Source organism: Dermacentor variabilis, chromosome 7 (genome assembly GCF_050947875.1).
Source record: "Dermacentor variabilis isolate Ectoservices chromosome 7, ASM5094787v1, whole genome shotgun sequence".
Taxonomy (NCBI): Eukaryota; Metazoa; Arthropoda; class Arachnida; order Ixodida; family Ixodidae; genus Dermacentor; species Dermacentor variabilis.
In genome coordinates this window covers 31922569-31944640 of record NC_134574.1, presented here as the reverse complement: position 1 = coordinate 31944640, position 22072 = coordinate 31922569, and the positions used below count along the sequence as shown (strand labels likewise).

At 49.3% G+C, this 22072-nt stretch overlaps 4 non-coding genes across 4 annotated transcripts; all 4 read right to left on the bottom strand.

Annotated features, from left to right (window-relative positions):
* Positions 1–4305: 4305 nt before the first annotated feature.
* TRNAT-UGU (transfer RNA threonine (anticodon UGU)) lies at positions 4306–4377 on the bottom strand. Its single transcript has one exon. It is a non-coding gene; the product is annotated as a tRNA-Thr (tRNA).
* Positions 4378–9496: 5119 nt separating this feature from the next.
* TRNAT-UGU (transfer RNA threonine (anticodon UGU)) lies at positions 9497–9568 on the bottom strand. The gene has a single exon. It is a non-coding gene; the product is annotated as a tRNA-Thr (tRNA).
* Positions 9569–19754: 10186 nt separating this feature from the next.
* Positions 19755–19826, bottom strand: TRNAT-UGU (transfer RNA threonine (anticodon UGU)). The gene has a single exon. It is a non-coding gene; the product is annotated as a tRNA-Thr (tRNA).
* Positions 19827–20068: 242 nt separating this feature from the next.
* Positions 20069–20140, bottom strand: TRNAR-UCU (transfer RNA arginine (anticodon UCU)). Its single transcript has one exon. It is a non-coding gene; the product is annotated as a tRNA-Arg (tRNA).
* Between the last annotated feature and the right edge of the window lie 1932 nt (positions 20141–22072).

Below are 22072 nucleotides of genomic sequence, written 5' to 3'. Positions count from 1 at the left end.
ATATGGCTCTGTATAAGGGCACTGGGAACACAATGTCGCACACATCATTATACAGTGTTTTCCTTTTCACTTGACATAGATAATCTTTTGAAAAACGAACTGAAAGGAAGCGCACACTGTCGACCACTTCATTAAGATAACCCCGAAGTTTTCCGGTCATGCTTGCCGTACTAACAACATACGCCGGCAATGCGTCGCTCAACCTGAGTTGACATACGGTGCGCAGAAAAGGATCGCGCACATCTCGAAAAAACAAAAACCGGTTGACAAGTTGTCGAACAAAAAGATGTGCCAAGCCAACACCCCCGTCCTTCACTCTTCTAAACAAATTGGTTCGGCTAGCTCTCTCCCATGCTGATCCCCAGATGAAGACCGCGAACACTCTGTGCAGCCTTTGCACATTTGCCCTGGAACAATGCAACACTTGCATAACATAATATAACTTCGCTATAAAAAACATATTACAATTTGTCGCCCTTGAAAAAATAGACTGGTTAGTGCTTGTCCATCTGTCCGATTTTTCTTTCGTTTCATTGGTTCGGTTCCTCCAGTACTCATCGCTGCTCTTGTACCTGTCGAGGGGAACACCCAGATACTTCGTCGGAGTTTTCACCCAGTTGACATTGGCGAAGTATTCCGGTGCCGAAGACCACTCCCCGTGCCACAGCCCGAGGGATTTGCCCCAATTGACTTTGCTGCCCGTGACGTCACAGAAATGTTTTACTACAGCAATTGTTTCAGTCACACTTGGTTCGTCTGTGCAACACACTGCAACGTCATCAGCATACGCTAGCAGCTTCACTTCGGATTCTGCCAATCTAAAACCACGTATATTGTTATTTGCGGTAATGGCCACACACATTGCTTCTATGTATATAGCAAATAACAGAGGACTGAGGGGACAGCCTTGGCGCACTGAACGCATGATGTTAATGGGGGCCCCCAGCGACTTATTAACAATTAACCTTGTAGTGCAGTTCTGGTACGCCAAGGCCACACCCTCAGTGATGATGGTACCGACATTAACATGATCCAATATGGAGAACAAAATAACGTGAGCGACGCAATCGAACGCTTTCTCAAGATCAAGCTGAAGAACTGCAACGCCGCCACCGGTGACGTCACAGCACTCGAGCACACACCGCATCTTATGGATGTTAGAAAAAATTGTTCGCCCTTTGATTCCACAAGTTTGATGGTCTGTGACGATTTCCTTTATGACACTTTGAAGTCTGGTCGCTAAAATCTTCATAAATATCTTGTAATCCACATTTGTTAGTGATATGGGCCTATAGGATGATACGAATCTCAGTTTATCTAATTTATCGTTCTTCGGAATTAGAATGGTGTGCGCTTTCCCAAAAGAAGGTGGCAATGATTTCTGCTCGTACGCTTCATTAAATACTTCTACTAATAAAGGGGCCAGTTGTCTTTTCAATGTCTTATATAAGGCGGCGCTGAGTCCATCTGGTCCCGGTGACTTGCCCAAGTTTAAATCGTCGATTGCCTTTTCGACTTCCCTCTCCGTTATTTTCCCTTCTAATCGCTCCTTAGCTTCATCACTCAAACGCGGCATGCGGTGCAGAAAGTCCGCTTTGAAACCCTCTAAATTCGCTTCCTGAAATGCAAAGAGCGACTGATAGTATTGGAAGAAGGCGTGTGCTATGATCTCGTTGTCGTCAACAACAGCTCCATTCATTAAAAGTTGATCGACATGGTTTCGTCTTCCGTGTGCCTTCTCTAAACCGAGCGCCCTTTTAGTGGGCGTCTCCCCTGCCGCCAGTGCATCTGCTCGTGCTCGCACGATGGCACGTTGATAACGTTCTTTGTCGAACTGTTCAAGCTTTTCCTTGACGCTCCTCACATCGTCTTTGTACAGACCAGGCTCTCTGCACTCAAGCGTTATCAGCTGCTGAAGTAGTGTTCGCAAACCCTTTTCTTTATATTCCCTCTCAAATTTGAGGCAGCTTGACCTTTCTAAGGCTCTCATTTTAACTTTTTGTTTAACACATTCCCACTTTTCTGCTATTGTATCAGCCGCATCTTCGCGTATTTCATTAACCGCATCCCGCACTGCCTTTACAAAAGATGCATCATTTAATAACAAGTCATTGAGTTTCCATAGATGCCAATTAAATGCATGTTCCCTTTTCCTTATACCTATGTTACATTTTACCAGGCAGTGATCCGAAAATGACACGGGTACAACGCAATAACCGTGGCATCTTGGAATCGTGTCCAACGAAATGTACATGCGATCCAGTCGCGCATGACTACTGCCTTGAAAACGCGTAAATGTCACTTGACGCTCCCCTTCCAGACATTGAAAAACATCATCAAGTTCATTTTCATTAATTAATTTTGACAAAACGTCACTACTTCTATCACGCACGCCGGCATTGTTGGCTCGGTCTCTAGCACTCAACACACAATTGAAGTCGCCTAATAACACAACGCGCTTATTACAGCAAACATATTGTGAGAGGTTCGAAAAAAAGAGGACACGCTCGTCTACAGAATTCGGCGCATAAACGCATATGACGCGAAACTCAAAGTCAGAGATCGTAAAGTCACATAAAACAATCCTTCCATCCAGACAGGACCACACACTTTGAATATGTAAACCCGGCAGCTTCTTCACAAAAAGAATGCACCCCCCGGAGGTGCCTACCGCATGACTCACCACCACAAAGTACCTAGTCGTGAATCGTCGCACCATGCTCCCGGTCTCCTCCTCTCCGTCAACCTTGGTTTCCTGGACGGCTAGTACGTCTATGTCATGGTCCGTTACCAACTGTAGGACCTGACATTGCCTACGACTAGCCGCCAACCCTCGCACATCTAGTGTGGCAATACTAAGTGACGGTATTTCATCCATCTTCATCTAGCGAGAAAAGTAGGCCCGGAGCATGGTGCTTACCCTTCACGACCAGCCCTTGGCTAGCCGCCTCCGGGGCCATCCGGCTTCCCGGCATTGTTTGTCGTCGACACTTTGATCACAGGCTTTCTTTCAGGCGGCACATTCGGCTTTGGTTTGAAGCCCACCCGCCTCCCCTGGGGCGTCTTTGTCGGTGGTCCCTCGGTGGTGCTGGTCGCACCCTCGCCTTGGTCCTTGGTCTGGTCGTGGGGGCGTTTGACCGGGCCGCCAAGAGTCTCAGTCCGGTCGCCGTCTTAGACAGCCTCGTCCTGCTGCATTGCCGTCATACCGTTGTCGGGCGGGTCTTCACTAATGGTTCCCGTCGCGGGGCCCACAGCAGTCGCGCCCTGCGCCTTCCCACTCCGCTTCTCAGTACCTTGAGCAACCGTGCCTTCTGCGCCGACGGTCGACGTCTCGCCGACTGCCGCTGTCGGTACCGGGTCTCCGATGCCTGTAGCGGCGTCCTCCGTCTCGACCACGTCCATGACGTGCTCTGCGGCCACGTCGTTCACTGCTGGGCTTGTCACGGCGGCGTAGGATTTGACGCAGTCGGCGTCAACATGACCGAACCGTCTGCAGCGAGAACAGCGCGGAACTTTACACTCCCGGCGGACGTGCCCCGTGCCTTGGCAGCGCAGGCACTGCATGGGTCGACCAGGGACGACCACCAATGCCAGCTCTCCGCCGACGCGGACCTGATGCGGAAGGTCTTCCATTTTCACGCCGCTTTTCAGCTTTAGAAGCACAGTCCTGGTTGTCGACGTCTTGTCGCCCAGGCCATGGACGCGCCACCTTTCCCGGCTTACCTCCTCCACCTTGCCGAAAGCCATGAACGCCCTCCGTATGTCCTCGTCTGCAACGCCATAGAGCAGCCAGTGAAGCCTAAGCTTCACCTGCTGGTCTTGCGGGTCCACGATGACACACCGTCTTCCCTTCACTTGCAGTTCCTTAAGGGCCATGAGGCGCTTCGTCGCAGTGGCGTCAGACAGGGTCACCGCCCAGACGTGGTTTATCTGGTACGCCCCTATGCATACCACGTCCGGCAGCAGTCCCGTCGGCAGAAGGGCGTCTCTGAAATCTTCGACCTTGTAAGGTCTGGCGCGTACATCACCGTGTAAAAACACGGTGTTAAAGGCAACTCGTCCTTTCGGCAGCTGAGGCAAAATAAACGGATAATCCTTATCGTCGTCGGTGATCCTGTTTCCGCGACGAAAAGTGGTCGCTGTCGCTGCCCCGGAAGAGGCCATGACCCTACGATCCGAACAGCTCGGCTGCCGGATGCAGAATCACTGAGCTATAGCGGTGATGCGAAGTTGCACACAAAACGGTTTAGCTACGTAGCGCTTGCATTACACGCAGATAAAATATGTTAATAGAAAAATATGCACTGCCACCAGTGAGGATTGAACTCACGACCCCTGGTTTACAAGACCAGTGCTCTACCACTGAGCTATAGCGGCCATGCGAAGTTGCACACAAAACGGTTTAGCTACGTAGCGCTTGCATTACACGCAGATAAAATATGTTATTAGAAAAAGTGTGCACTGCCACGAGTGAGGATTGAACTCACGAGCCCTGGTTTACAAGACTAGTGCTCTACCACTGAGCTATTTCTTTTTATTTAATGCCGGTTTTCGACATAACACTGAATATACAAATACTACACACATGTCAGGAATACAAGCTTGCGGGGAAGAAAAAAAAAGAAAAAAAATTACAATAATGCCGACTGTCCATATGGGACTGGCGTCGTCAAATTAAAATTCCTTCATGGCGTCAGAGCTTCTAGCCTCGACAGCCAATCCGGTGCACATTCTTGCAATTTCTGTACATCAACGAACCGCGACATACATTCTCTAAAATATATGTGAACCGGGCGGGCGTCGGCATCGCAATGGTATCCTGCCATGCGAGCCCGCCATATACAGTGGAGTGCATTCAACATAATAAAGTCGTATGGAACTCCCTCTTCATCCTTAATTGGCAGATATCGGATCCCTTGGGGGTCTACTGGTAATTCTTTCTTCAGTGTTCGCTTCAAGACGTCCCAGAAGAACACAGCCGCCCAGCAGTGCAAGAACACGTGATCGATGGTTTCGGGCTTCTTGCAGATCAAGCAGTGTGAACCCCACGGCACAAGACAGCCTCGCTCTTCCATAAATGTCTTCACGGAAAGTGTTCCAGTGTGGAGCTTAAAAAAGAAGGTTTTAACCCCTGGTGGCACCTGCATGCGTTTCACCCGCTTAAGGACGTCTTGTCCTGGCCCTCCACTGTATATGGCTCTGTATAAGGGCACTGGGAACACAATGTCGCACACATCATTATACAGTGTTTTCCTTTTCACTTGACATAGATAATCTTTTGAAAAACGAACTGAAAGGAAGCGCACACTGTCGACCACTTCCTTAAGATAACCCCGAAGTTTTCCGGTCATGCTTGCCGTACTAACAACATACGCCGGCAATGCGTCGCTCAACCTGAGTTGACATACGGTGCGCAGAAAAGGATCGCGCACATCTCGAAAAAACAAAAACGGTTGACAAGTTGTCGAACAAAAAGTTGTGCCAAGCCAACACCCCCGTCCTTCACTCTTCTAAACAAATTGGTTCGGCTAGCTCTCTCCGATGCTGATCCCCAGATGAAGACCGCGAACACTCTGTGCAGCCTTTGCACATTTGCCCTGGAACAATGCAACACTTGCATAACATAATATAACTTCGCTATAAAAAAACATATTACAAATTGTCGCCCTTGAAAAAATAGACTGGTTAGTGCTTGTCCATCTGTCCACTTTTTCTTTCGTTTCATTAGTTCGGTTCCTCCAGTACTCATCGCTGCTCTTGTACCTGTCGAGGGGAACACCCAGATATTTCGTCGGAGTTTTCACCCAGTTGACATTGGCGAAGTATTCCGGTGCCGAAGACCACTCCCCGTGCCACAGCCCGAGGAATTTGCCCCAATTGACTTTGCTGCCCGTGACGTCACAGAAATGTTTTACTACAGCAATTGTTTCAGTCACACTTCGTTCGTCTGTGCAACACACTGCAACGTCATCAGCATACGCTAGCAGCTTTACTTCGGATTCTGCCAATCTAAAACCACGTATATTGTTATTTGCGGTAATGGCCACACACATTGCTTCTATGTATATAGCAAATAACAGAGGACTGAGGGGACAGCCTTGGCGCACTGAACGCATGATGTTAATGGGGGCCCCCAGCGACTTATTAACAATTCACCTTGTAGTGCAGTTCTGGTACGCCAAGGCCACACCCTCAGTGATGATGGTACCGACATTAACATGATCCAATATGGAGAACAAAATAACGTGAGCGACGCAATCAAACGCTTTCTCAAGATCAAGCTGAAGAACTGCAACGCCACCACCGGTGACGTCACAGCACTCGAGCACACACCTCATCTTATGGATGTTAGAAAAAATTGTTCGCCCTTTGATTCCACAAGTTTGATGGTCTGTGACGATTTCCTTTATGACACTTTGAAGTCTGGTCGCTAAAATCTTCATAAATATCTTGTAATCCACATTTGTTAGTGATATGGGCCTATAGGATGATACGAATCTCAGTTTATCTAATTTATCGTTCTTCGGAATTAGAATGGTGTGCGCTTTCCCAAAAGAAGGTGGCAATGGTTTCTGCTCGTACGCTTCATTAAATACTTCTACTACTCAAGGGGCCAGTTCTCTTTTCAATGTCTTATATAAGGCGGCGCTGAGTTCATCTGGTCCCGGTGACTTGCCCAAGTTTAAATCGTCGATTGCCTTTTCGACTTCCCTCTCCGTTATTTTCCCTTCTAATCGCTCCTTAGCTTCATCACTCAAACGCGGCATGCGGTGCAGAAAGTCCGCTTTGAAACCCTCTAAATTCGCTTCCTGAAATGCAAAGAGCGACTGATAGTATTGGAAGAAGGCGTGTGCTATGCTCTCGTTGTCGTCAACAACAGCTCCATTCATTAAAAGTTGATCGACATGGTTTCGTCTTCCGTGTGCCTTCTCTAAACCGAGCGCCCTTTTAGTGGGCGTCTCCCCTGCCGCCAGTGCATCTGCTCTTGCTCGCACGATGGCACCTTGATAACGTTCTTTGTCGAACTGTTCAAGCTTTTCCTTGACGCTCCTCACATCGTCTTTGTACAGACCAGGCTCTCTGCACTCAAGCGTTATCAGCTGCTGAAGTAGTGTTCGCAAACCCTTTTCTTTATATTCCCTCTCAAATTTGAGGCAGCTTGACCTTTCTAAGGCTTTCATTTTAACTTTTTGTTTAACACATTCCCACTTTTCTGCTATTGTATCAGCCGCATCTTCGCGTATTTCATTAACCGCATCCCGCACTGCCTTTACAAAAGATGCATCATTTAATAACAAGTCATTGAGTTTCCATAGATGCCAATTAAATGCATGTTCCCTTTTCCTTATACCTAGGTTACATTTTACCAGGCAGTGATCCGAAAATGACACGGGTACAACGCAATAACCGTGGCATCTTGGAATCGTGTCCAACGAAATGTACATGCGATCCAGTCGCGCATGACTACTGCCTTGAAAACGCGTAAATGTCACTTGACGCTCCCCTTCCAGACATTGAAAAACATCATCAAGTTCATTTTCATTAATTAAGTTTGACAAAACGTCACTACTTCTATCACGCACGCCGGCATTGTTGGCTCGGTCTCTAGCACTCAACACACAATTGAAGTCGCCTAATAACACAACGCGCTTATTACAGCAAACATATTGTGAGAGGTTCGAAAAAAAGAGGACACGCTCGTCTACAGAATTCGGCGCATAAACGCATATGACGCGAAACTCAAAGTCAGAGATCGTAAAGTCACATAAAACAATCCTTCCATCCAGAGAGGACCACACACTTTGAATATGTAAACCCGGCAGCTTCTTCACAAAAAGAATGCACCCCCCGGAGGTGCCTACCGCATGACTCACCACCACAAAGTACCTAGTCGTGAATCGTCGCACCATGCTCCCGGTCTCCTCCTCTCCGTCAACCTTGGTTTCCTGGACGGCTAGTACGTCTATGTCATGGTCCGTTACCAACCGTAGGACCTGACATTGCCTACGACTAGCCGCCAACCCTCGCACATTTAGTGTGGCAATACTAAGTGACGGTATTTCATCCATCTTCATCTAGCGAGAAAAGTAGGCCCGGAGCATGGTGCTTACCCTTCACGACCAGCCCTTGGCTAGCCGCCTCCGGGGCCATCCGGCTTCCCGGCATTGTTTGTCGTCGACACTTTGATCAAAGGCTTTCGTTCAGGCGGCACATTCGGCTTTGGTTTGAAGCCCACCCGCCTCCCCTGGGGCGTCTTTGTCGGTGGTCCCTCGGTGGTGCTGGTCGCACCCTCGCCTTGGTCCTTGGTCTGGTCGTGGGGGCGTTTGACCGGGCCGCCAAGAGTCTCAGTCCGGTCGCCGTCTTTCACAGCCTCGTCCTGCTGCATTGCCGTCATACCGTTGTCGGGCGGGTCTTCACTAATGGTTCCCGTCGCGGGGCCCACAGCAGTCGCGCCCTGCGCCTTCCCACTCCGCTTCTCAGTACCTTGAGCAACCGTGCCTTCTGCGCCGACGGTCGACGTCTCGCCGACTGCCGCTGTCGGTACCAGGTCTCCGATGCCTGTAGCGGCGTCCTCCGTCTCGACCACGTTCATGACGTGCTCTGTGGCCACGTCGTTCACTGCTGGGCTTGTCACGGCGGCGTAGGATTTGACGCAGTCGGCGTCAACATGACCGAACCGTCTGCAGCGAGAACAGCGCGGAACTTTACACTCCCGGCGGACGTGCCCCGTGCCTTGGCAGCGCAGGCACTGCATGGGTCGACCAGGGACGACCACCAATGCCAGCTCTCCGCCGACGCGGACCTGATGCGGAAGGTCTTCCATTTTCACGCCGCTTTTCAGCTTTAGAAGCACAGTCCTGGTTGTCGACGTCTTGTCGCCCAGGCCATGGACGCGCCACCTTTCCCGGCTTACCTCCTCCACCTTGCCGAAAGCCATGAACGCCCTCCGTATGTCCTCGTCTGCAACGCCATAGAGCAGCCAGTGAAGCCTAAGCTTCACCTGCTGGTCTTGCGGGTCCACGATGACACACCGTCTTCCCTTCACTTGCAGTTCCTTAAGGGCCATGAGGCGCTTCGTCGCAGTGGCGTCAGACAGGGTCACCGCCCAGACGTGGTTTATCTGGTACGCCCCTATGCATACCACGTCCGGCAGCAGTCCCGTCGGCAGAAGGGCGTCTCTGAAATCTTCGACCTTGTAAGGTCTGGCGCGTACATCACCGTGTAAAAACACGGTGTTAAAGGCAACTCGTCCTTTCGGCAGCTGAGGCAAAATAAACGGATAATCCTTATCGTCGTCGGTGATCCTGTTTCCGCGACGAAAAGTGGTCGCTGTCGCTGCCCCGGAAGAGGCCATGACCCTACGATCCGAACAGCTCGGCTGCCGGATGCAGAATCACTGAGCTATAGCGGTGATGCGAAGTTGCACACAAAACGGTTTAGCTACGTAGCGCTTGCATTACACGCAGATAAAATATGTTAATAGAAAAATATGCACTGCCACCAGTGAGGATTGAACTCACGACCCCTGGTTTACAAGACCAGTGCTCTACCACTGAGCTATAGCGGCCATGCGAAGTTGCACACAAAACGGTTTAGCTACGTAGCGCTTGCATTACACGCAGATAAAATATGTTATTAGAAAAAGTGTGCACTGCCACGAGTGAGGATTGAACTCACGAGCCCTGGTTTACAAGACTAGTGCTCTACCACTGAGCTATTTCTTTTTATTTAATGCCGGTTTTCGACATAACACTGAATATACAAATACTACACACATGTCAGGAATACAAGCTTGCGGGGAAGAAAAAAAAAGAAAAAAAATTACAATAATGCCGACTGTCCATATGGGACTGGCGTCGTCAAATTAAAATTCCTTCATGGCTGTCAGAGCTTCTAGCCTCGACAGCCAATCCGGTGCACATTCTTGCAATTTCTGTACATCAACGAACCGCGACATACATTCTCTAAAATATATGTGAACCGGGCGGGCGTCGGCATCGCAATGGTATCCTGCCATGCGAGCCCGCCATATACAGTGGAGTGCATTCAACATAATAAAGTCGTATGGAACTCCCTCTTCATCCTTAATTGGCAGATATCGGATCCCTTGGGGGTCTACTGGTAATTCTTTCTTCAGTGTTCGCTTCAAGACGTCCCAGAAGAACACAGCCGCCCAGCAGTGCAAGAACACGTGATCGATGGTTTCGGGCTTCTTGCAGATCAAGCAGTGTGAACCCCACGGCACAAGACAGCCTCGCTCTTCCATAAATGTCTTCACGGAAAGTGTTCCAGTGTGGAGCTTAAAAAAGAAGGTTTTAACCCCTGGTGGCACCTGCATGCGTTTCACCCGCTTAAGGACGTCTTGTCCTGGCCCTCCACTGTATATGGCTCTGTATAAGGGCACTGGGAACACAATGTCGCACACATCATTATACAGTGTTTTCCTTTTCACTTGACATAGATAATCTTTTGAAAAACGAACTGAAAGGAAGCGCACACTGTCGACCACTTCCTTAAGATAACCCCGAAGTTTTCCGGTCATGCTTGCCGTACTAACAACATACGCCGGCAATGCGTCGCTCAACCTGAGTTGACATACGGTGCGCAGAAAAGGATCGCGCACATCTCGAAAAAACAAAAACCGGTTGACAAGTTGTCGAACAAAAAGTTGTGCCAAGCCAACACCCCCGTCCTTCACTCTTCTAAACAAATTGGTTCGGCTAGCTCTCTCCGATGCTGATCCCCAGATGAAGACCGCGAACACTCTGTGCAGCCTTTGCACATTTGCCCTGGAACAATGCAACACTTGCATAACATAATATAACTTCGCTATAAAAAAACATATTACAAATTGTCGCCCTTGAAAAAATAGACTGGTTAGTGCTTGTCCATCTGTCCACTTTTTCTTTCGTTTCATTAGTTCGGTTCCTCCAGTACTCATCGCTGCTCTTGTACCTGTCGAGGGGAACACCCAGATATTTCGTCGGAGTTTTCACCCAGTTGACATTGGCGAAGTATTCCGGTGCCGAAGACCACTCCCCGTGCCACAGCCCGAGGAATTTGCCCCAATTGACTTTGCTGCCCGTGACGTCACAGAAATGTTTTACTACAGCAATTGTTTCAGTCACACTTCGTTCGTCTGTGCAACACACTGCAACGTCATCAGCATACGCTAGCAGCTTTACTTCGGATTCTGCCAATCTAAAACCACGTATATTGTTATTTGCGGTAATGGCCACACACATTGCTTCTATGTATATAGCAAATAACAGAGGACTGAGGGGACAGCCTTGGCGCACTGAACGCATGATGTTAATGGGGGCCCCCAGCGACTTATTAACAATTCACCTTGTAGTGCAGTTCTGGTACGCCAAGGCCACACCCTCAGTGATGATGGTACCGACATTAACATGATCCAATATGGAGAACAAAATAACGTGAGCGACGCAATCAAACGCTTTCTCAAGATCAAGCTGAAGAACTGCAACGCCACCACCGGTGACGTCACAGCACTCGAGCACACACCTCATCTTATGGATGTTAGAAAAAATTGTTCGCCCTTTGATTCCACAAGTTTGATGGTCTGTGACGATTTCCTTTATGACACTTTGAAGTCTGGTCGCTAAAATCTTCATAAATATCTTGTAATCCACATTTGTTAGTGATATGGGCCTATAGGATGATACGAATCTCAGTTTATCTAATTTATCGTTCTTCGGAATTAGAATGGTGTGCGCTTTCCCAAAAGAAGGTGGCAATGGTTTCTGCTCGTACGCTTCATTAAATACTTCTACTACTCAAGGGGCCAGTTCTCTTTTCAATGTCTTATATAAGGCGGCGCTGAGTTCATCTGGTCCCGGTGACTTGCCCAAGTTTAAATCGTCGATTGCCTTTTCGACTTCCCTCTCCGTTATTTTCCCTTCTAATCGCTCCTTAGCTTCATCACTCAAACGCGGCATGCGGTGCAGAAAGTCCGCTTTGAAACCCTCTAAATTCGCTTCCTGAAATGCAAAGAGCGACTGATAGTATTGGAAGAAGGCGTGTGCTATGCTCTCGTTGTCGTCAACAACAGCTCCATTCATTAAAAGTTGATCGACATGGTTTCGTCTTCCGTGTGCCTTCTCTAAACCGAGCGCCCTTTTAGTGGGCGTCTCCCCTGCCGCCAGTGCATCTGCTCTTGCTCGCACGATGGCACCTTGATAACGTTCTTTGTCGAACTGTTCAAGCTTTTCCTTGACGCTCCTCACATCGTCTTTGTACAGACCAGGCTCTCTGCACTCAAGCGTTATCAGCTGCTGAAGTAGTGTTCGCAAACCCTTTTCTTTATATTCCCTCTCAAATTTGAGGCAGCTTGACCTTTCTAAGGCTTTCATTTTAACTTTTTGTTTAACACATTCCCACTTTTCTGCTATTGTATCAGCCGCATCTTCGCGTATTTCATTAACCGCATCCCGCACTGCCTTTACAAAAGATGCATCATTTAATAACAAGTCATTGAGTTTCCATAGATGCCAATTAAATGCATGTTCCCTTTTCCTTATACCTAGGTTACATTTTACCAGGCAGTGATCCGAAAATGACACGGGTACAACGCAATAACCGTGGCATCTTGGAATCGTGTCCAACGAAATGTACATGCGATCCAGTCGCGCATGACTACTGCCTTGAAAACGCGTAAATGTCACTTGACGCTCCCCTTCCAGACATTGAAAAACATCATCAAGTTCATTTTCATTAATTAATTTTGACAAAACGTCACTACTTCTATCACGCACGCCGGCATTGTTGGCTCGGTCTCTAGCACTCAACACACAATTGAAGTCGCCTAATAACACAACGCGCTTATTACAGCAAACATATTGTGAGAGGTTCGAAAAAAAGAGGACACGCTCGTCTACAGAATTCGGCGCATAAACGCATATGACGCGAAACTCAAAGTCAGAGATCGTAAAGTCACATAAAACAATCCTTCCATCCAGAGAGGACCACACACTTTGAATATGTAAACCCGGCAGCTTCTTCACAAAAAGAATGCACCCCCCGGAGGTGCCTACCGCATGACTCACCACCACAAAGTACCTAGTCGTGAATCGTCGCACCATGCTCCCGGTCTCCTCCTCTCCGTCAACCTTGGTTTCCTGGACGGCTAGTACGTCTATGTCATGGTCCGTTACCAACCGTAGGACCTGACATTGCCTACGACTAGCCGCCAACCCTCGCACATTTAGTGTGGCAATACTAAGTGACGGTATTTCATCCATCTTCATCTAGCGAGAAAAGTAGGCCCGGAGCATGGTGCTTACCCTTCACGACCAGCCCTTGGCTAGCCGCCTCCGGGGCCATCCGGCTTCCCGGCATTGTTTGTCGTCGACACTTTGATCAAAGGCTTTCGTTCAGGCGGCACATTCGGCTTTGGTTTGAAGCCCACCCGCCTCCCCTGGGGCGTCTTTGTCGGTGGTCCCTCGGTGGTGCTGGTCGCACCCTCGCCTTGGTCCTTGGTCTGGTCGTGGGGGCGTTTGACCGGGCCGCCAAGAGTCTCAGTCCGGTCGCCGTCTTTCACAGCCTCGTCCTGCTGCATTGCCGTCATACCGTTGTCGGGCGGGTCTTCACTAATGGTTCCCGTCGCGGGGCCCACAGCAGTCGCGCCCTGCGCCTTCCCACTCCGCTTCTCAGTACCTTGAGCAACCGTGCCTTCTGCGCCGACGGTCGACGTCTCGCCGACTGCCGCTGTCGGTACCAGGTCTCCGATGCCTGTAGCGGCGTCCTCCGTCTCGACCACGTTCATGACGTGCTCTGTGGCCACGTCGTTCACTGCTGGGCTTGTCACGGCGGCGTAGGATTTGACGCAGTCGGCGTCAACATGACCGAACCGTCTGCAGCGAGAACAGCGCGGAACTTTACACTCCCGGCGGACGTGCCCCGTGCCTTGGCAGCGCAGGCACTGCATGGGTCGACCAGGGACGACCACCAATGCCAGCTCTCCGCCGACGCGGACCTGATGCGGAAGGTCTTCCATTTTCACGCCGCTTTTCAGCTTTAGAAGCACAGTCCTGGTTGTCGACGTCTTGTCGCCCAGGCCATGGACGCGCCACCTTTCCCGGCTTACCTCCTCCACCTTGCCGAAAGCCATGAACGCCCTCCGTATGTCCTCGTCTGCAACGCCATAGAGCAGCCAGTGAAGCCTAAGCTTCACCTGCTGGTCTTGCGGGTCCACGATGACACACCGTCTTCCCTTCACTTGCAGTTCCTTAAGGGCCATGAGGCGCTTCGTCGCAGTGGCCTCAGACAGGGTCACCGCACAGACGTGGTTTATCTGGTACGCCCCTATGCATACCACGTCCGGCAGCAGTCCCGTCGGCAGAAGGGCGTCTCTAAAATCTTCGACCTTGTAAGGTCTGGCGCGTACATCACCGTGTAAAAACACGGTGTTAAAGGAAACTCGTCCTTTCGGCAGCTGAGGCAAAATAAACGGATAATCCTTATCGTCGTCGGTGATCCTGTTTCCGCGACCAAAAGTGGTCGCTGTCGCTGCCCCGGAAGAGGCCATGACCCTACGATCCGAACAGCTCGGCTGCCGGATGCAGAATGACTGAGCTATACCGGCGATACGAAGTTGCACACAAAACGGTTTAGCTATGTAGCGCTTGCATTACACGCAGATAAAATATGTTAATAGAAAAAGTGTGCACTGCCACCAGTGACGATGGAACTCATTAACCCTGGTTTACAAAACCAGTGCTCTAGCACTGAGCTATAGCGGCTTTTTTTTTTTTCTTTATTGCCAGTCCTCGACATAACACAACACAATTTCCTAAATGATATAAACAAAGACCAAAGAAGCAAAAAGGGATGAATACACAAACGGAACAAGGAAGAGAAATATTTACATTCGCTGCCGTCCGCTACTGTGGCACGACGTTGTCGGATTAAAATTCCTTTAGTGCTGTAAGGGGTTCAACCCTCGACAGCCACTCAGGAACAGGCTGTTGCATCTTCATCACTTCCACATACCGTTGCATGGATTCACAAAAGTACAGACGCGGCGGTCGGGCATCCGGGTCACAATGGTAACCCGCCATTCTTGCGCGCCATAAACAGTGGAGGCCCGTAAGCATGATCAGGTCGTACGGGAAACCTTCGTCGTCATATACTGGCAGAAACCTGATTCCGTGGGGATCTATAGGTAGCTCCTTTTTTAGAGTCCTTTGTAACACGTCCCAGAAAAAGACTCCTTCCCAACAGTGGATGAAGACATGATCTATGCTTTCTGTTTTTTTACATATAAGGCAGTGGGTTCCCCATGGCATGTAGAACCCACGTTGTTCAAGGAAGAATTTAACAGGTAGAGTACCGGTGTGTAATTTAAAGAAGAACGATTTAGTTGCTGGCTGAACTGGCATCTTCTTCACCCTTTTCAATACATCTAGGCCTGGGCCTCCACTGTACGGGGCTCTGTACATAGGTACCAGCAAAACACTGTCACATAAATCACGATATAACTTTTTCCGTTTTACACTCCACAAATATGCACTTGAAAAACGAACACTCAAAAAGGAAACACTCTGAACTATTTCCCGAAAGAAACCACGGACTGGTCCTGGCATTATTTCCGTACCTACAACGAATTCGGGAAGTGATCTTGACAGCCTCATTTGGATCACCGTGCGCAGAAATGGGTCGTTTGTATCTCGAAAGAAGGAGAATCTATTCACCAGTTGACGCAGGAAGAGGTGCGCCAACCCCAGACCACCATCCTTCACGCGCCGGAAGAGATTATCTCGGCTACATCGCTCCCAGCTTGATGCCCACACGAATACAGCGAACACGCGGTGCAGTTTCTGCACATTAATACGAGAGCACTGTAGTACCTGCATTACGTACCAGATCTTTGTCACGAGAAACATGTTGCACGCTGTAGCTCTCGCGAATATTGACAAGTAACAGGCGTTCCATCGGTCGGCTTTTTCTTTTAGTTGTTTTGTCCGCTCCTTCCAGTACTCGCTACTGTCCTTGTAGGCATCAAGGGGTGCTCCAAGGTACTTCACTGGCGTCGTGACCCAGTTTACGTTCGAAAAGTGGTCTGGTGTAGACGCCCATCTTCCATGCCAAAACCCCAAACATTTCTGCCAGTTAACGTAGCTGTTAGTGACGTTACCAAACTTTTTGACGATATTCACAGTATTCAATACACTTTGTTTGTCCTTACAGCACACAGCCACATCGTCAGCGTATGCCAGTAGCTTCACTTCTGCTGATTGAAGACTAAACCCCTTAATACATTCATTTTCAATGATGGCCAGACATAGCGTTTCTATGTAGACACAAAACAGGAGTGGACTGAGTGGACAACCCTGGCGAACGGAGCGCTTCACGTTAATGGGGGCCCCCAACATCTGATTAACTATAAGTCTGGTATAGCAGCTCCGGTACGCCATGGTCACCCCTTCAGTGATTATGTGGCCAAAATTAACGTGTTCAAGGATGGTAAGCAATATGTCGTGAGAAACACAATCAAACGCCTTCTCCAAGTCTAGCTGGAGGATGGCTACTGCATCGCACATGGCGTCACAACACTCCAGCACACACTTCATTTTATGGATGTTAGTGAAAATGGTTCTTCCACGAATACCACACGTCTGGTGTGGGCCGACTACTTCCTGAATAACTGACTGGACCCGTCGTGCCAACACCTTCATCAATATTTTGTAGTCGCAGTTAGTAAGCGCTATGGGTCTGTAGGAGGAAAGTTGCTTGAGCTTTTCGGTCTCTTCTGTTTTCGGTATTAGTACTGTATGGGACTGGCCAAAGGATGGTGGAAGTATTTTCAGTTCATATGCTTCCTTGAAAACTGCTGTTAAGATAGGAGCTAGGTGGCTTTTGAACGATTTGTACCATGCGGCACAAAGACCGTCTGGACCTGGCGACTTCCCAGGATTCAGGTCTTCGATGGCTTTCATCACTTCATGTTCTGTTAATGGTCGTTCTAAGGTTTCTTTAACCTCACTCGACAGCTGTGGGATTCGTTGCAAAAATAATTTCTTGAAATCGTGCATGTTGACAGGCCTGAATGTAAAAAGTTCTTTGTAATGCTCAAAGAAAGCACGCCCTATATTATTGTTATCCGTTAATACCACCCCTTCATATTCGATAGCCTCAATCTGCTTACGTCTCGAGTGCTTTTTTTCTAACCCCAGTGCTCTTTTCGTTGGCGTTTCCCCGCATGATAGCCTTTCTGCTCTGGCGCGCACTAGCGCACCTCGGAAGCGATCTTCGTCGAATACCTCGAGCTTCTTCTTAACGGCGCGCATATCTTGTTGATAGGCGCCAGGTTGCATGCATTCAAGCTTCGCAAATTTTTCTAGCAATGTTGTTAAATCCTTTTCTCTGGCCTTTTGTTCATATCGCAGTACGCTACTTCTTTCGATTGCCTTCAATTTAATGCTTTGCTTCAGCAACTCCCATTCCTCACCAAATTTCGTAGAACTGTCTGTTCCAAAGGAATTCAGAGTAGCCACTACATTTTCGTTAAAAGTTTCATCCCGTAACAGCTCTTCATTCAATTTCCACAGTTCCCAGACGAACTTGTTTCGTTCTTTCTTCCTGCCCACCGTGCATTTTACCAGGCAGTGGTCAGAATATGATACGGCCGTAACTGTGTAGCACTGGCATTTTTCAACTAAATCATATGAAAGATAGATACGGTCTAAGCGTGCGTGACTTGTGCCCTGAAAGTGAGTGTAGCTTACGTCTCCGTGACCGCGAAAACATTCTGCGATATCTTCTAATTCGAATTCGTGTGTGATCTGCGCCAGGATATCACTACTTTTGTCACAAACCACGCGACGCGTAGACCTATCCTCAGCTTTCAATACGCAGTTGAAGTCGCCTACACAGGCTATCATTTTTTGCACATGTAAATGATGCTTTAAACTCAAAAAGAAATTTGCCCTCTCTTGCACAGTATTAGGCGCATAAATGCAAAACACGCGCCATTGGACATTACAATAGCTGAAGTCACAAAAGACAAGTCGACCAGAAGTACAGGAGAAGTAACCATCTATAACAAGACCAGGGAGCTTCCTCACGAACAGCACACACCCTGCCGAAGTCCCTAAGGCGTGGCTCACTAACGTATAGTAGTTATACGTGAATCTTTGCACCATGCTCCCGGTCTCCTCCTCGCCGTCTACCTTGGTTTCTTGCACGGCTAAAACGTCGAGGTCGTGGTCCACTAGTAGTCTGTAAACCTGACTCTGTTTCCTTTTGGCGGCCAGACCTCGAACGTTTAGCGTGCCGAGGCTAAGCGACGGGTTGGTAGCCATTATTGGTGAAAACCGGAGGGGAGAAGGCCCGGAGCATGGTGCTCACCTTAACGTCTAGCTGACCGCTAGACGCCTCCGTGGCCATCCGGCGGCCGTCGCCCGGGTTCCTCTTTGGTCGGCTTCGGGGTAAGCCTACGGTCAGTCTCCAAGTTCGGCTTAGGCTTGAGGGTGGAGCGCCTTCCAGGTAGCGTCTTAGCGGGTGGTGCCTCGGAGTCACCGCCAGCCTTTCCGTCGACTTTCTCCTCGTGCTGCAGGGATCTCTTGACCGGTGCCGAGACGGATTCGACGCGGGCGCTAGCAGGGGTCGCGTTGTCGTCCGCCTCTGCCTGCGTTGCATCCGTAGCTGGCTGGCGGCTCTCATTTTCATGCGGGGCCGTCTTCACGCTCTCGACTGTAGCTGCTGGTTCTTTGGGGGGAGGGATATTCCTTCCTCCTTCGGCTTGCTTGGTCGTCACGCCGGTTTCTGCCGCCACTTTGCCGTTTCCAGCTCCCGTGGCCGCTTCCTCCGCCTCGGTCACGTCCATTACATGGTCTAACGTCGACGGCTCGCTCTCCGCCGAACCCGCGGCTACTGCGTATGAACGCACACAGTCCGCGTCGTTGTGTCCAAAAAGCCTGCACCGCGAGCAACGGGGAACCTTGCATTCACGACGAACGTGGCCAGAGCCTCGGCAGCGCAGGCACTGCATGGGACGTCCTGGGGCTACCACCAGCGCAAGCTCGCCGGCGACGCGGATCTGGTGGGGCAGGTCGTCGACTTTCATTCCTGCCTTCAGCTGCAGCAGCACTGCTCGGGTCGTCGAGCCCTTGTCGGAAACGCCATCCACTCGCCAGCGCTCCCGGGTCACTTCCGTCACCTTGCCGAAGGAGGCCAGCGCGGTCTTGACGTCTTCGTCGTCCACCCCATGCAGAAGCCAGTGGATACGAAGCTTCACCTGTTGTTCCTTGGGGTCGATGACCAGGCAGCGACGCCCCTTCACCTGCAGCTCCTTCAGGGCCGCCAGCTTTTCGGCAGCCTCGGCTGTCTTCGTCGTCACCGCCCATACATGGTTGATTTGGTATGCTCCAAGGGCGACGACGCCAGAGAGCATACCAACAGCTTGAAGCGCGTCTCGAAAATCTTCTACACGAAACGGGCGAACACGAGCGTCGCCGTGCAAAAAAACTGTGTTCAAAACAATACGTCCTGTAGGTAGGCGAGGCAAAATTATCTGGTAATCTTTATCTTCTTCCGTCGAAAGCCTGTTGCCGCGGCTAACAGCCGCATATGCCGCTCCATTGGAGCCCATGATCCCGCGATCCGTTCAGCTCGGGAGCCGGAAGCAGAATGACTGAGCTATAGCGGCGATGCGAAGTTGCACACAAAACTGTTTAGCTATGTAGCGCTTGCATTACACGCAAATAAAATATGTTAACAGAAAAAGTGTGCACTGCCACGAGTGAGGATTGAACTCACGACCCCTGGTTTACAAAACCGGTGCTCTACCACTGAGCTATAGCGGCGATGCGAAGTTGCACGCAAAAGGGTTTAGCTATGTAGCGCTAGCATTACACGCACATAAAATGTGTGAATAGAAAAAGTATGCACTGCCACCAGTGAGGATTGAACTCACGACCCCTGGTCTACAAGACGAGAGCTCTACCACTGAGGTATAGCGGCGATACGAAGTTACACACAGTACGGTTCAGCTATGTAGCGGTAGCATTACACGCACATAAAATATGTGAATAGAAAAAGTATGCACTGCCACCAGTGAGGATTGAACTCACGACCCCTGGTTTAGAAGACCATTGCTGTACCACTGAGCTATGGTGGTTTTTTTTTATTTATTGCCGGTCTTCGACGTTACTAAGACCATACAGTTAGCAGACACTTATGTATCAAAAATTCCAAAAACTGGAGGAGAAAGAAAAGAAAACAATGGAAGGTACGTAAAGAAAGAAACCGTACAATAGAGCCGTCTGTCCATATTGGAGCGGCGTTGTCTAACTAAAATTCCTTCATGGCTGTCAGGGGTTCTAGCCTCGACAGCCAATCCGGTACATATTCTTCTATTTTCTGCATTTCAATAAATCGCGACATACATTCTTTGAAGTAAACACGAGCTGGCCTAGCGTCAGGATCGCAATGGTACCCTGTCATGCGAGCACGCCATATACAGTGTAGAGCATTCAACATAACAAAGTCATAGGGAACCCCGTCGTCATCTTTAATGGCCAGATACCTGATACCTTAGAGGTCCACCGGTAGCTCTTTCTTCAGGGTTCACTTTAATACGTCCCAGAAGAAAACTGCCGGCCAGCAATGTAGGAAAACGTGAGCTATATTTTCGGGCTTCTTGCATATCAAGCAGTGCGACCCCCAAGGTACGAGACAACCCCTTTCCTCCAGAAACGTCTTCACGGAGAGCGTTCCGGTGTGTAGCTTAAAGAAGAACGTCTTTACCCCTGGTGGCACCTGCATGTGTTTTACTCTTTTAAGTACATCCTGTCCTGGCCCTCCACTGTATATGGCACTGTATAAGGGCACTCGGAAAACAATGTCGACCCGCCGTGGTTGCTCAGTGGCTATGGTGTTGGGCTGCTGAGCACGAGGTCGCGGGATCAAATCCCGGCCACGGCGGCCGCATTTCGATGGGGGCGAAATGCGAAAACACCCGTGTGTTTAGATTTAGGTGCACGTTAAAGAACCCCAGGTGGTCAATATTTCCGGAGTCCTCCACTACGGCGTGCCTCATAATCAGAAAGTGGTTTTGGCACGTAAAACCCCAAATATTATTAAAACAATGTCGCATACATCTCTATACAATGTTTTCCTTTTCACTTCACAAAGGTAATCATTTGTAAAACGAACAGAAAGGAAGTGTACACTGTCGACCACTTCCTTGAAATATCCACGCAGCGTTCCCGTCATGCTTGCCGTGCTAACAACATGTGCCGGCAAAGCGTTACTCAACCTTAGCTGGCATACGGTGCGCAGAAAAGGATCGCGCACATCGCGAAAAAACAAAAATCGGTTTACAACTTGACGAACAAAAAGATGCGCCAGGCCCACACCCCCATCCTTAACTCTTTTGAACAAATTTGTTCGGCAGCACCGTTCCCATGTTGATCCCCAGATGAAAACCGCAAACACTCTGTGCAGCCTTTGCACATTTACTCTAGAACAATACAGTGTTTGCAAGACGTAATATAACTTAGTAATAAAAAACATGTTACAAACTGTCACTCTTGCAAACATGGACAGGTTATTACCTTTCCATTTATCTACTTTTTCTTTCAGTTCTTTGGTTTGGTTCCTCCAGTACTCGTCGCTGCTATTGTACCTGTCTAGGAGAACACACAGATACCTTCTCGGAGTTTTCACCCAGTTCACGTTCGCGAAATAGTCGGGTGCAGAAAACCAGTCCCCGTGCCACAGTCCTAGCGATTTGCCCCAGTTTACTCTGCTACCCGTTACGGCACAGAAATGCTTTACTACAGATATTGTTTCCATTACACTCGGTTTGTCAGTGCAACACACTGCAATGTCATCTGCATATGCAAGCAACTTCACTTCTGTCGCTCCCAATCTGAAACCCCGTATTCCGTCATTTTCATTAATTGCTACACACATTGCTTCTACGTAGATAGCAAATAACAGCGGGCTGAGGGGGCAGCCTTGGCGCACCGAACGCATGATGTTAATGGGGGCCCCCAGAGACTTATTAATAATTAATCCTGTTGTGCAATTCTGGTACGCCAAGGCC